Raw genomic sequence first — 14,662 nt, 5'->3', positions numbered from 1 at the left:
GTTGAAGAAAGGAATCCCTTTCGTTTGGTCCCTAGCAGCAGCCGAGTCTTTTCGCATGCTGAAAACGGCCTTCACTAGCGCTCCTGTTTTGAGGCATCCGAACCCGGCCTTTCCCTTTGTGGTGGAGGTAGACGCCTCACTGGTGGCAGTGGGTGGAGTACTGTCCCAAATAGACACGGAGTCAGGCGAATGTCATCCGGTGGCCTATTTCTCCCATAAGTTCACCCCTGCTGAATACAACTATGCAGTGGGAGACAAAGAATTACTGGCCATCAAGAAAGCATTCGAAGAATGGAGGCAGTATTTACTGGGTGCCAGATATCCCGTGGTGGTATATACGGACCATCGCAACCTACAATATATCAATTCCGCTAAGGCACTTTCCATGAGACAATTACGTTGGTCACAATTCTTTAGCGAATATAACTTTACAGTTCACTACAGACCCGGGAGAAAGAATGGAAAGGCCGATGCACTGTCAAGATTAGGGTTTGAAGGTCCTACGGACGTAGTCGAACAACCATACATCATCCCTAGAACTAGTATTGTAGGAGGGACATCAGAGGAAGAAGATTTCATAGCACAGGTTCGGAGTTGCCAGGCTGCAGTGGACATGACAACGTTGGTGGGTTCCCAAGACATGATCTCAAAAGAGGGTGTAGTCTGGGTACAGGGGGGAGTGGTGCTACCTTCTACTGACCTACAACAACAGGTTTTGAAGTGGTATCATTCACATCCAGTGGCAGGACACCCAGGAATAAAGAAAACCACCAAGGCCGTGAGAGAGAGATTTTGGTGGCCTGGTATGCTTAAGGATATAGAGACCTATGTGAAGACATGTCACGTTTGTGCCCAAACTAAGGCTTCTCACCTTAACCCAGTTGGCCTGCTCATGCCGTTAGCTTCTCCTCCTAGCCCTTGGCATACGGTGTCACTTGATTTCATAGTGGATTTGCCTGTGACTAAGAGGAAGAACAACACGCTACTGGTAGTGGTAGATTTGTTTACGAAAATGGCCCATTTCGTACCCCTACAAGGCTTACCTACAGCAGCTAGCTTGGCTTCCATATTTCTACAGCACATAACCAGACTCCATGGGGTCCCTTCCGTCTTAGTGTCCGACAGGGGTGCCCAATTTGTGTCACGTTTCTGGACGAGTTTCTGTTCCATGCTCCAAATCGATGTCCGACTGTCCTCAAGTCACCATCCGCAGACAGACGGACAGACAGAAAGGGTCAATCAATGTTTTGAACAATACATACGAAATCAAGTATTACATTCATTGAGTGATTGGGATGAGTTAGTATGGTTAGCCGAGATTTCATACAACAACAGTCCGCATTCCTCTATCAACGCAACCCCTTTCTTTTGTTCCTATGGGTATCACCCCAAGCTTTTGCCTTCAGTAGTCCCTACTGATGGATCCAATCCAGCTGCCACAGACAGACTAGAGAAACTACAACAGGTACACAAGAACGCTATCGACTGTCTAGATATGGCTAAGGTGCGGTACACAGAAGGGGCTAACTTACACAGGAGGCTAGAACCCATTTACACTCCAGGAGACAGAGTATGGCTTTCCACAAAGCATATAGCATTGAGGGGTCCACGCAAGTTCAACCCTAAATACATTGGCCCCTATAAGGTGGTGAAGATGATAAATCCGGTGGCCATGAAACTGGAACTTCCCCCCTCTTTCAGGATTCACCCAGTGTTCCACGTTTCACTGTTGAAACCGGTTGAACCAGGTACCAAACTGCCCCAAAGACCTGCTCCTGTGAACCTCCAAGATTCGTATGAATATGAAGTGGAGGAGATTCTGGATTCCCGTAGAAAAGGAAGGGGCTTGCAGTATCTGGTGCACTGGAAGGGTTACGGAATAGAAGAGCGTACATGGGAACCTGACACTAATATCCATGCCCCACGTCTGATACGTCTGTTTCACCAAGGTCATCCTGACAAACCCAAACCAGGAGAGGGGAGTTGTGGGGGGAGTGTACTGTCATGCCTCGAGGTCCGCAAACGGGCGGTCCCTTTAAGAAACCCCTACATAAGCAGGTAGAGCCCTTGGAGCGACGCTTTACGTCCTTGCGTCAAGCTCCCGTTACTGCGATTCCTGTCCTGTTACCTGTTGCCTGATTTCCGGAAATCCTTAGTGTTTGAACGAGCTCGCCTCCGTTCCTCTGCATTGAGGCTTTCTACTTGTTCCTGCTGTGGTTCCGAGTTCTGGAACTTGTCTTAGAGCCTCGTTTTGTATTTAGACTGCTCCGCCCGACGGCCGGGTTTTGCTCCGCCGTCCGGCCGGGCAGTGTGTCAGTGTTCCCCTTGGTCTTGCTGGCTCCGCCCGACGGCCGGGTCTTGCTCCGTCGTCCGGCCGGGCAGTGTACTGACCTCTCCTCTTTTCCCTTGGCTCCGCCCGACGGCCGGGTTTGTACTCCGCCGTCTGGCCGGGCTGCTGCTTCCCCGTCATTTCTATTACCTGCTCCGCATTCCAGCCGGGCTTGTTCCCCGCTGCCTAGCAGGGAATTCTTTAGGTATTTAGCCGTGTTTATTCCTTCCCTCCACCCGGCGGCCGGGCTTAGTCTCTGCCATCCGGTGGTTCCCTTACCCGCCATTTGTTTCCTTCTTGGTCCTTATCATCTTCCCTCACTTCCTGAATTCCTGGCCATACTTACTGTGTGTGGGTTCTGCACTTGCGTGGACTCGTGAAAGATACATCTCCACATCTCCCAGAATCACGGTAACAGCGCAGTGCGCTATTCTTATGTTATTCTCTATAAAGCCATTCTTGAATTAATGAATGTTTGTTTTGCATCTCAGACAGTTAGTTCTACGTGAATGTTACCTTCTGATTCTGGTGTGCTCTACTGCGATACAGATGTTGGTTTAAGAGTCTTCTACATGTTATCAAGTAAGAATACTATAATCCTGAACAGTGTTATACAAGTGCACAGTACACCTCGAGTAATCACTATTGTGTTTCTTGTTTGTTCCTCCACCTTAGCTCAACCAAACCCCTGTCACCAGTCCACAGTTATATGCCAGCAAAGTTTTATTACCCTTGGTATGTAGTACACATAAATTGTAGAGGTGACTGTTGTTCTTCTGTGTATGTTTCTGAGGGTTAGTAATTCCTGTTTTGGTTTTAGCCCCTACATCCATCAGAGGTCCAGGCCAGGTGCATGTCCACCCACACAGAAGTCTACAACCAAGAAGAATATTTTTCCCGCCTTTCCTTGTTTTGTCTCCCTGTTTTCCCCTGGCGAGCCTCTCGGTACTCTAGTGCTTGATAGAGTCGGAAGGCCGTGGGGGAAGGCTGTGGAATATTCATCGGATCCTTGGCGCTCCTGCGGAACCTGCCTGAGAACCATTACAGGTCCTTGCGAGAGTCCAGGGATGGATGGAGATGGAAAATGTTCTTTCCCCATTACAGGCGGGCTTCAGATCAGGTATCAGCACCATCGATCAGGTATTCAGACTTACTCTGGTTTACTGGAAGGTGGTGCTGATGGGCGGCGGGCACATCTATGCCGCCTTTATAGATCTGAGGTCGGCCTTTGATCTTGTGGTTCTGAGAAATCTAGGACTACCGTTGGATCTATTGGACCTTGTGATCAGATTACACGAGGACAATTTTGCTAGGGTAAGGTGGGGCAGCCAGGGACAGGTAACGGATAGTTTTCCCGTAACCCGAGGTGTCCGACAAGGGTGCGTTTTGGCACCGACCCTTTTTCTATTGTTTATCGATCAGGTAGTTAAGTTCTTTGCGGAAACCCCAACGGATGCACCATGCTTAGGTGGGACCAAATTTCCAATGCTCATCTTTGCAGATGATACTTTACTCCTCTTCAAGACACGTGGAGGGTTGCAAAAGGTATTAAACAGGTTTGAGGAGTTTTGTAAGCTAAATGATCTGCAAATCAACGTGAGCAAGACCAAATTTATGGTCTTAACAAAAAATCGCCCCATCAAAAGTTTTGTTACGGTAAATGGTGCTAGTCTTGAACAAGTTGAGGCTATGACCTACCTTGGAGTAACCATAGACTATCGCCTCCGCTGGAAATCCCAGATTGATGTACTTCGCTTAAAATTTGCCCGCCTCACAGGCTGTTTAATCCAGGATCAAAATTGTCACTAACTAAACGGGTTAAACCAGCACTTAGGATTTATGAGGCCAAGATTGGTTCTGCTATTCTGTATGGGGCTGATCTATGGGGCTAAAAGGACCTCTCACCATTGGTTAAAGTACAAAATAAGTTCCTGCGGAACCTGGTAGGTCTCCCACAATCTACACCAACTAAACCTCTCTTGCTGGACATGCGCTGCAAACCGATAAACGAGATGGCGCGTTATCGGCTAGTGGCGCTGTGGAGAAGGTTCTGGACGTCTCCGGATCTAAGTCGGTTTGCAAGTGAATTGTTGGATGTGAGATCATTACCAGGTTCTAGTAACATCCCTTGGTTGCGAGAGGTTAAATTAATTTTGGAGGAGATGGGTCTAATTGACCTATGGGTCTCTCCAGGCTCCTCCATATTCCCGCCAAAGCAAGCATTTAAAGTACTCTACTGGGCATCTGTTAAACTCCCTTCTATCGTGCAATCTGAGGGTATGAGTTTGACAGGCAGATTTTTGGCCCATAAACTAGACCCTTCCCTGGAGACTTACTGGGACGCCATCACAAAAATACTAGATAAAAAACTTTACCACCAATTTCGAGTAGGGTCCCTGCCAGTGAGATCTTTTACAAAAAATTGGACGGGCCACTCAAATGAGTTTTGCCCCTGGTGTGTTGACCAAAGGGAGAGTCTGGGTCATTTTGTCTTTGCTTGTCCAGCATATCATATCATCCGAACTAAATGGATTAGGCCTATTTTTTGTAAATTGAAAATTAAAGGAAGCACTGAAGCTTTGCGGGCGCTACGAACTAATACATCGGAGATGGTGGTAATAGGCGTGGCCAAATATCTGGGGTGGGCATGGATCATTCGTGCTAGACACTTGCAGATATTAGCAGGCACCTGATTGATAGAATAACAAATTATTTTCTTTTTTCCTTTTTTTTTAGGGTTTCATATATCGGGTCTTTAATTAATACATTGTTTAATTGTTTTTTTAATGATGAAATGTTTTAGGCAAATATGTCGTTTTAACTACTCTTGTACTCCACTAATTTTATTGTACAAACTGACTTTTATGATATAACAATCGAAATAAAGACTTATGAAACTGAAACTAATCCCGACGACTGAAAGTGTCTAATAGTTATATATTTTACTTGAAGGTTGCTGGGTTTGTAGGGGTTTAGAATGGGAAGTTTATTAATTTAACAATGTAATATTAATTGTTAATTCATTATTTAATTTACTATCAATTATGTATATTGTGCTATTACTTCTTTATTTTAATTATGGGCAGCTAGGTTTGTAGAGGCATAGAGTGGGAAGTTATGTAATAATTAAACAATTTTTAATTAGTTATTTATTCTGAAGAACAACATTTTCCCTACTGTTCTACGGACTGGATTGTGAATAGTGCATTTTACCCCTCCAAAGTCCAACACTTTCCTTACTGTTTTGCTGTTTGGAATGGCAATAGTAAATTTGACCCCTACAAAATCACATTTTCTCTACTTTTGCATAAACCGGTGTGGGAATAGTAAGTATCTAATGCACCAAGACCCCAATACTTTTCCTAATATTGGTTACATATATTTTGTATTATAATATATTGCGTTTTTAATTTTATATATGTGCTTAGACTTTTAAAATTTTTGACATTAGTATAATATTTTTGGGAATTTTGCTTTTTTTGTTCCTAAATGTTTTCATATTTCTTTTATTTGTAAATTAATTTCATATTTTATTTAATTGTTAATATTTTTTTATTAAACCTATATAGAGAAATAGATAGATAGATGGCCTTTTCTTAGTTGTAAATAAAAAAAGAAATAAAGATGAAAACTAATATAACATAAAATATATATTTTAATATTTGTGTGACTATATATAGATTCACTGAAAAAACCATAGGTGTCAGGTATGTTATAGTTAGGAATTAGCATTTAAAAAACCTAAGCACGGACAACATTGATCAAGCCTTGCTTTATTTAATGCAGAGACAATTGTACTATATGTCTTCAGATTTTGTTGAAGGATCTTTGTTAGACCTGGCACCATTGGCGTGGGTCTCCCTTCCATTTTTCCTGTTGCCTCATGTCATTTTGCTGGTGTTAGATGCTTTGGGCACTGTGCCACTGCTATCCAGTGCCACAGTGCAAGTGCTCCCTATTGTAAATTGCTGTATTAATCAGTGGTTCCATGTTTGGCTATTTGGTTTACTTGTCAGACCCTAGTCTAGTGCACTGAGTGTGTCCAGGGCGTGTAAATCCAAATGCTGTTGGTGGGCCTGCAGCACTGCCATTGCAGAGCCTGTGTGCAGTCTGGTACTGTCAAGCTGACTGGGCAAGTGCATCCACTTGCCAGTCCCTAAACCTTCCATTGTCTTCATATCAGTCACCCCTATGGTAGGCCCAAGGGCAGGGTGCATTGTAAGTATAAGGTAGGACAAGCCCTGATGTGTGTGGCTTGTCCTAATAGTGAATTACTTTTTTTTTTATAAAACAGTGGTCCTTGTTAGAACAAAAATGATTGAAAATGAATATAGAACGCAATAGATTCTATATAGTCTACCCAGCCGGATAGACAATTTAATGTAGATAAGTACGTTTTCTGTCCAAGGACAGTTGCAATATCCAGTAGGATACAGTCCTGTATCCAAAACAATACACAAAAAGTGTGACAAGGTGACAGGGTGACAATTTAACCACATGAGTAAAAAAAGGGCGAACAAATTAAAACATAAAACAGTCAGACGAAACAGAAGGAAAGCTTGATCATAGTTATACATAATGCAACAAGCTAAATATGTAACCACAGATGTAACATATTGCGATACAATTATTCGTGTGTACGCTCTTTCTTGAGGTCGACGACGTTTCGATCCCTATCGTTGGATAATTGGGATCATCAGGACAATAATTACTTTAAGCCTGAGATAACACTATTATTGTGAGGCACAAGGACACGGTGATCCATGAATTAAAAACGCTCCGGGCCCTGAGGTTTGCAGGGTTCTCATGGAGAGAACAATGGGTCCTGGCGGAGTGCCGGTGACCTTGTTAATAGCAGTTGCCGTACGGCGCCAGTTGGCGGAGGCTCTGGGGGCACTGAGATGGTGCCGCGTAGCGAGGGAATCGGCAGCAGGGATCGGTAAATATCGTTAACCGGGTGTTCTATGAGTCTCATAGAACGGCCGGATAACGGTATTTACCATCTCAGTGCCCCCAGAGCCCCGCCAACTGACGCCATCCGGCTACTGCTATTAACAAGGTCACCGGCACTCCGGTGCCTCACAATAATAGTCTTATCTCAGGCTTACAGTAATTTTTGTCCTGAAGATGATCCGAAATATCCCACGATAGGGATCAAAATGTCGTCCAACTAGAAAAACAGCGTACACACGAATAATTGTATCTCAATGTGTTACGTCTGTGGTTACATATTTAGCTTGTTGCATTATGTATAACTATGATCAAGCTTTCCTTCTGTTTTGCCTGACTGTTTTACATTTTTTTTTCCTTTTTTGACTCATGTGGTTAAATGGTCACCCTGTCACCTTGTCACACTTTTTGTGAATTGTTTTGGATACAGGACTGTATCCTACTGGATGTTGCATCTGTCCTCGGACAGCAAACTTACTTATCTACATTAAATTGTCTATCGACTGGGTAGACTATATAGAATCTATTGCGTTCTATATTCTTTTTCAATAATTTTTGTTCTAACAAGGACCACTGTTTTATAAAAAGATTGCTACCATAGGTCCTTGGCTTCTTTTAGGGTTCCCTTGTCTATAAATAAACAACCTAATGGTGAATTACAGCCATTTTCGTTTTTCATTATTGCAAGGCAACCTGTTCTACATAGGCCAGTATGGGCTGTTAGATTATTACATGTTTATAATCCTAACTGTTTCAGAGAACATGGCAGAAATTCAAGTTTAGTATACCTGAACTCAGAATGATAAAATACATCTTTTAGTGAAGTTGGTTTTAACATTCTGTGTTTGCAAATACCACTTTTAGAAAGTAGGTATTTGCTTGCCTAACTTTTCAAGCCTGCCTCTGCTAGGTTGTGTATTTCTTTGTCTGGTTTTATGAGTGACAGGGCTGGGGGATTCCAAGAGACAGGATGAGTCAGCCCAGTGGTGAATAGAGAGATCTGCATCTAAATGGGAGGGAGGAGTTGCACCTGAACCTTGAATAGGGCTGTGCCTGCCTTCCACAATGCTGGCTCCACCTCCTGGGGAGTGGCTGATGTGCCCTGCACTGTGAAAGGAAAGGAGAAGGCTGGTAAACGGAGTGCTTCAGAACTGGTTTGGACTGGGCAAAGGCCCCTCTCCCCTCAGAGAACAAACGATTTTAGGGTATAAATATTGGGACCCTGATCCCAAGAAATTAGATCACTTTGGAATACAAGAAAAAACCTTTACTGAGGAGAGGTACCTGAAGAAACTGAGGAGAGACTATTCCCAAGCTGAAGTGCTGCTTGGGGGATTGGCCTGTAGTGGTTGCCCTACTGCCAAAGGAAGGAGAAAGGAACTTTGTGTACTTTGCTTTCAACTTGTGAAGGATCTCCAAGGGCCCGGAAAAGAGCTTGCCGCCTGCTGAAGTCTCAGGGACAACATACTTCAACCCCCAGCTCCCCAGAGTTCTTTTGGAAGTGCCTGCTGCTGTTTTGGGCATTCTGACAAACTGCGTGTCGCAAGGAGCTGGAAGCGCGAATCAACAAGAAGAAGCATGTCGCCGTCGCTGTGCCTGTCGTCAAATCTCCGAACGAGGATGTCGCCGCTGGAACTGTCGCACTGCACCGCATCGGAGAGAAGCATGCTGCAATGAAGAGGAAGCGTGTCGCCGTCGCTGCTGCTGCCATCGCAACTCCGAAGGAGGGTGTGAGAAGTTGGCCTGATATATGATGTTTCCAATTCTGGAACCACCTTGTATTAGTCCAAGCTATCCCTTATGGTGTCTGGTTGTAAGTCAACCTTGTAGACAAGCTATCTTAATGGTAGCATAGACTAAGCAGCCTTAAAGGCTTAACTCAAGAGGTGGTGTTAAGCGAGCTGTTTTACCAATCACAGTCCTGTAATATCAAATGAAAGGACACCACACAAGTATATATTATAAAAATATATGTATTTATTTCTGCAAATAATCCCCAGTACTCTTTATGAACAAAGGGGCACAAGCGTTAAATCAAAAGCACAGTATAACATACAAAGTTGCACAATTATGGGTGAGGGCGAGGGGTCACTCAGACCATATATTAAGAAAGTGGTATAAGAGATACCAATCGAACAGTGGTTAGGCCTAGGGCCTAGGGAATCGCTGGGAGCAGTCGGGACAAGCAATGCTGAAGTCGGGAAAAGCCCGCGGGATTCGGGTGCAGTGCTGAAAGCACACGCATGCACCAATGCAAGTCAATGGTGCGTAAAAGTTACACAAATAGAGTTTTAGGATACTTCCGCTGAACCTAGAAGGACAAAACTTTAGACACAGACCCTAGAGGTGTGTACCAGTGTGGGAACACCGGCGTTGCAATGTTACCTCACCCACAGGAAGCGGGTGCATAGGGTCAAAGTGGCGTCGGGTTTCATCGTGCAGGTCTGGAGCAAGACCACTGACTCATTGTCAGTGAAATTGCTCTCCCACCCTCGCAGCTCCACCATTAAGTGAGGTGCCCCTGCCCCTGCACTCTTGAGTGTTGGTGATCGAGGCCCTCCTCCACCCGCAGGTTTCCCTGCGCCTCATCCCTGGTGGTCCAGTGGACCTCTGTCTCCTTTCTTTCTTTCTGCTCCTTCACTCCTTTTTCTCCCCTTTCTATCTTTCACCTTTCTGCACCTCTGCTCTTTTGCGCCCTATTTCTGCCCATTTCCCTTTCTCTCCCTCTGCTCCTTCACTTGTTTTTTTTCCCTTTCTATCTTTCACCTTTCTGCACCTCTGCTCTTTTGTGCCTTATTTTTGCCCATTTTCCCTTTCTCTCCCTCTGCTCCTTCACCCGTTTTCACTCGTTTTTTTACCCTTTCTATCTTTCTCCTTTCTGCTCTTTTCTGCATCTCTGCTCTTTTGTGCCTTATTTCTGCTTATTCTCCCTTTTTTCTTTATCCCTTCTTTCCTCCCTTTACCTTTCCCCGCCGCTGCTGCCCCCGCGGCCCCTCCCCCCCCCCAGCACGACCGGCCCAATCCAGCTCCCCTCCCCGCTCCCGCCTCCCAGCTGTCCAGCCCTCCCCGACCCCTACTTAATGGCGGCCACTGCGGGGACAGGCGAGCAAGACCACTGACTCATTGTCAGTGAAATTGTTCTCCCACCCTCGCAGCTCCACCATTAAGTGAGGTGCCCCTGCCCCTGCACTCTTGAGTGTTGGTGATCGAGGCCCTCCTCCACCCGCAGGTTTCCCTGCGCCTCATCCCTGGTGGTCCAGTGGACCTCTGTCTCCTTTCTTTCTTTCTGCTCCTTCACTCCTTTTTCTCCCCTTTCTATCTTTCACCTTTCTGCACCTCTGCTCTTTTGCGCCTTATTTCTGCCCATTTCCCTTTCTCTCCCTCTGCTCCTTCACTCGTTTTTTTCCCTTTCTATCTTTCACCTTTCTGCACCTCTGCTCTTTTGTGCCTTATTTTTGCCCATTTTCCCTTTCTCTCCCTCTGCTCCTTCACCCGTTTTCACTCGTTTTTTTACCCTTTCTATCTTTCTCCTTTCTGCTCTTTTCTGCATCTCTGCTCTTTTGTGCCTTATTTCTGCTTATTCTCCCTTTTTTCTTTATCCCTTCTTTCCTCCCTTTACCTTTCCCCGCCGCTGCTGCCCCCGCGGCCCCTCCCCCCCCAGCACGACCGGCCCAATCCAGCTCCCCTCCCCGCTCCCGCCTCCCAGCTGTCCAGCCCTCCCCGACCCCTACTTAATGGCGGCCACTGCGCGGCCGCTGCGTGGCCGCGGGCTGCGGGCGCGCCGCTGGTGCACCGAAGGTGCGTCAAAGGCAAGCACGTCTGCGCTCGTCTGCGACCCGTCCGCGACCAGCACCAGGAACCCTGGACCTCCGCCCCGCCAACGCTACGACCCAGCAGCACTCCACGCACTCAACCCAGGCTGCAACAACAACTGCAAGCTAGCATCACCAGCCGACACCCATGGACCCTTCAGCTGTCACCGCTGCCGGCACACCTGCAGCACCGCCAAGAACACGGATCCAGCACAACCCGCCCACAAGAACACAACCGAACCGAAGACCCTGCAATGCATCCTCCTCAACGTCCGATCCCTCCATAAACACGCCACAGAAATCTGGGACCTCCTCGACAGCACAACCCCAGACGTAGCATTCTTCACCGAAACCTGGACCAACACCACCTCGGGACCGGACATCCCCATCGCCATCCCCCAAGGATACAAGATCTCCAGGAAGGACCGCCCCATCCACCCAGGAGGAGGAATCGCCATCATCCACAAATCCAGCCTCCGCCTGAGCCCACTCTCTGACGAGTCCACAGAACTGATGGAACACCTTCACTTCAAGATACTGGCCAGCCCCACCGCCGCCCTCCGAGGAACCCTCATCTACCGACCTCCTGGACCCCGCGGACCCTTCGCCAACTCCATTACGGACATTATCTCCCTTCAGGCCATCGCATCCACCAACTACACCCTGCTGGGAGACCTCAACTTCCACCTCGACAATCAACTGGACCCCAACACCACATCCCTCCTGGACAACCTCCACAACATTGGACTCTGCCAGATCGTGACCGAGCCCACGCACTCAGCAGGACACACCCTCGACCCCCTCTTCACTACAGGAAACTCCATCACCTTCAGCCACACCACCGAACTCCCATGGACCGACCATCGTTGCGTCCACTTCACCTTCAGAACACCCACCATCCACAGACACCAGCACCTGCTTCCACAAAGAAACTGGACCAAAATCACCGATGACCAGCTCACCTCCTCACTCAACAACTCCACCCCAACCATCGCGGAAAACGACGACCCCAACACCGCAGCCCGAACCCTGCATAGATGGATCTCGGACAGCACCAACACCATAGCCCTCCTCAAGAAAAACAACAATACCCGTGCCAAGAAAGCCAGATGGTTTACCACCGAACTTCGAGAGTCCAGGCGCACATGCCGCCGCCTCGAAAAGGCCTGGAGAAACACCAAATCCACAGAAGCCCACAACAACTTCAGAGCCGCCACCAACGCCCACCATCAACTCATCAGAGAAACGAGGAAAAAAGCGATTGAAGACAGAATCTCCACCCACGCACACAACAGCAAAGAACTCTTCAGCATCATCAAGGAGTTCGCCCAACCCACCAGCGAGTCTACCGACATCCCTCCCTCACAAGACCTCTGCGACAAACTCAGCATCTTTTTCCACCACAAAATCAAGAGCATCTACGACAACTTCGACGAAGACAACCAACACACTGAACCCTCACCAACCACCCCCGACACCCGGAAACCAGCGATTGATGACTGGACAGCACTCACCACCGAAGACACACTGAAGACAATGAAGTCAATCCACTCAGGGGCCCCCACGGACCCCTGCCCCCACCACATCTTCAACAGAGCCGCCAACACCATCGCACCCATGCTCCGCCAAACCATCAACCGCTCCCTGGCGACCGCCTCATTTCCCGACGACTGGAAACACGCCGAAGTCAACCCCCTCCTAAAGAAACCCTCAGCGGACCCCACCGACCTCAAAAACTACAGACCCATCTCCCTGCTCCCGTTCCCAGCGAAAGTCATCGAGAAAGCCATCAACAGCCAACTCGCCATATTCATTGAAGAACACAACATCCTCGACTCCTCCCAATCCGGCTTCAGAAAAAACCACAGTACGGAAACCGCCCTCCTCGCCGCAACAGACGACATCCGCACCTTACTGGACAAAGGAGAAACAGTAGCCCTCATCCTCCTTGACCTATCAGCGGCGTTCGACACAGTCTCCCACCGCACCCTAATACGCAGACTCTACGATGCAGGAATCCAGGACAAGGCCCTCGACTGGATCTGCTCCTTCCTCTCCAGCAGGACGCAGCGGGTCAGACTCCCCCCTTTCCTCTCGGACCCCACACCTATCACCTGCGGAGTCCCCCAGGGCTCCTCCCTCAGCCCGACGCTCTTCAACGTCTACATGGCTCCACTTGCCCCCATCGTCAGAACCTACGGACTCAACATCGTGTCATATGCAGACGACACCCAGCTCATCCTCTCCCTATCCAACGAGCCCAACACCGCCAGACGCAACTTTCGAGAAGGCATGGAAGCCGTCGCCAAATGGATGAAAAACAGCTGCCTACAACTAAACACCAATAAAACAGAAGTACTCATCATGGGCCCAAACCCCGACGCCTGGAGTGACACCTGGTGGCCCACCGCCCTCGGAAACCCGCCAACCCCCACAGACCATGCACGCAACCTGGGAATCATCCTGGACTCCGAGCTCAAAATGGACCGCCAGATCAACTCTGTCTCATCTTCCTGCTTCCACACCCTCCGCCTCCTTCGTAAGACCTTCAAATGGATCCCCCTCGAACACCGAAAGACAGTCACTCACGCCCTGGTCACCAGCAGACTCGACTACGGCAACGCACTCTACGCCGGAATAAACAAAAACCTCATCCGCAAGCTACAGAACATCCAGACTGCCGCCGCAAGACTGGTCCTCAACCTGCCAAAACACTGCCACATCTCCCAGCACCTGCGCACACTCCACTGGCTCCCCGTCGAGGCGAGAATCACCTTTAAGATGCTCACCCACGCACACAAGGCCCTCCACGGCACCGGACCAGCTTACCTGAACAGCCGACTCAAATTCCACGCACCCCAAAGGACCCTACGATCAGCCCAGCTTTCCTACGCTGTGGTCCCCCGCACCAGAAAGACCAGATCGGGAGGCCGCTCCTTCTCCTTCCTCGCGGCCAAAGCATGGAACGCCCTTCCGCTCCACCTCAGACAGACAACATCGCTCCCCATCTTCGCAAGAAACCTCAAAACCTGGCTCTTCGACAGACCCCCTCCTTGATGGAATGGAACCTGCACCCCCCCAACCCCCCCCACCCCTAGCGCCTTGAGACCCTCACGGGTGAGTAGTCGCGCTTTAACAAACTCCTGATTGATTGAATGGGTGCTTGAAGCTGAAGAGGCTGCAGGCGCTGTGAAGAAGAAGTGTCCGGTGGGATCCAAGGGTGGATCCGGATAGAAAAGTACCTGAAAGCAGAGGGGACAGAGTCTGGGTCACTCAGCAGTGACCAGGGTGGAACCAGGACGGAACCAGGCAATGTCGGGCGCAATCAGGTTGTTGTTGAGGAGCTTCTCTCCGCTGCCACGTGGGCTCTGGGGCATCTGCGATGTCCAGGAGCGGGTCACGAGCTGTCCCACATAGGCTCTCGCCGTCGGCACTGTCGGCTTCAAGATTGGAGCCAACAACACTTGGCAAAAGCAATCAACGCGGAACTGGAAGATTGCTTCTTACTCGGACCAGGATGGTCAGAGTGGGTACTCCTTTTCAGGGGAGTGGGTGCAAATCTGGAGTAACC

The sequence above is a fragment of the Lissotriton helveticus genome, chromosome 8 (genome assembly GCF_964261635.1).
Source record: "Lissotriton helveticus chromosome 8, aLisHel1.1, whole genome shotgun sequence".
Classification (NCBI taxonomy): Eukaryota; Metazoa; Chordata; class Amphibia; order Caudata; family Salamandridae; genus Lissotriton; species Lissotriton helveticus.
The sequence above is the reverse complement of the archived record's forward strand: the minus strand, read 5'-3'. Positions refer to the sequence as shown.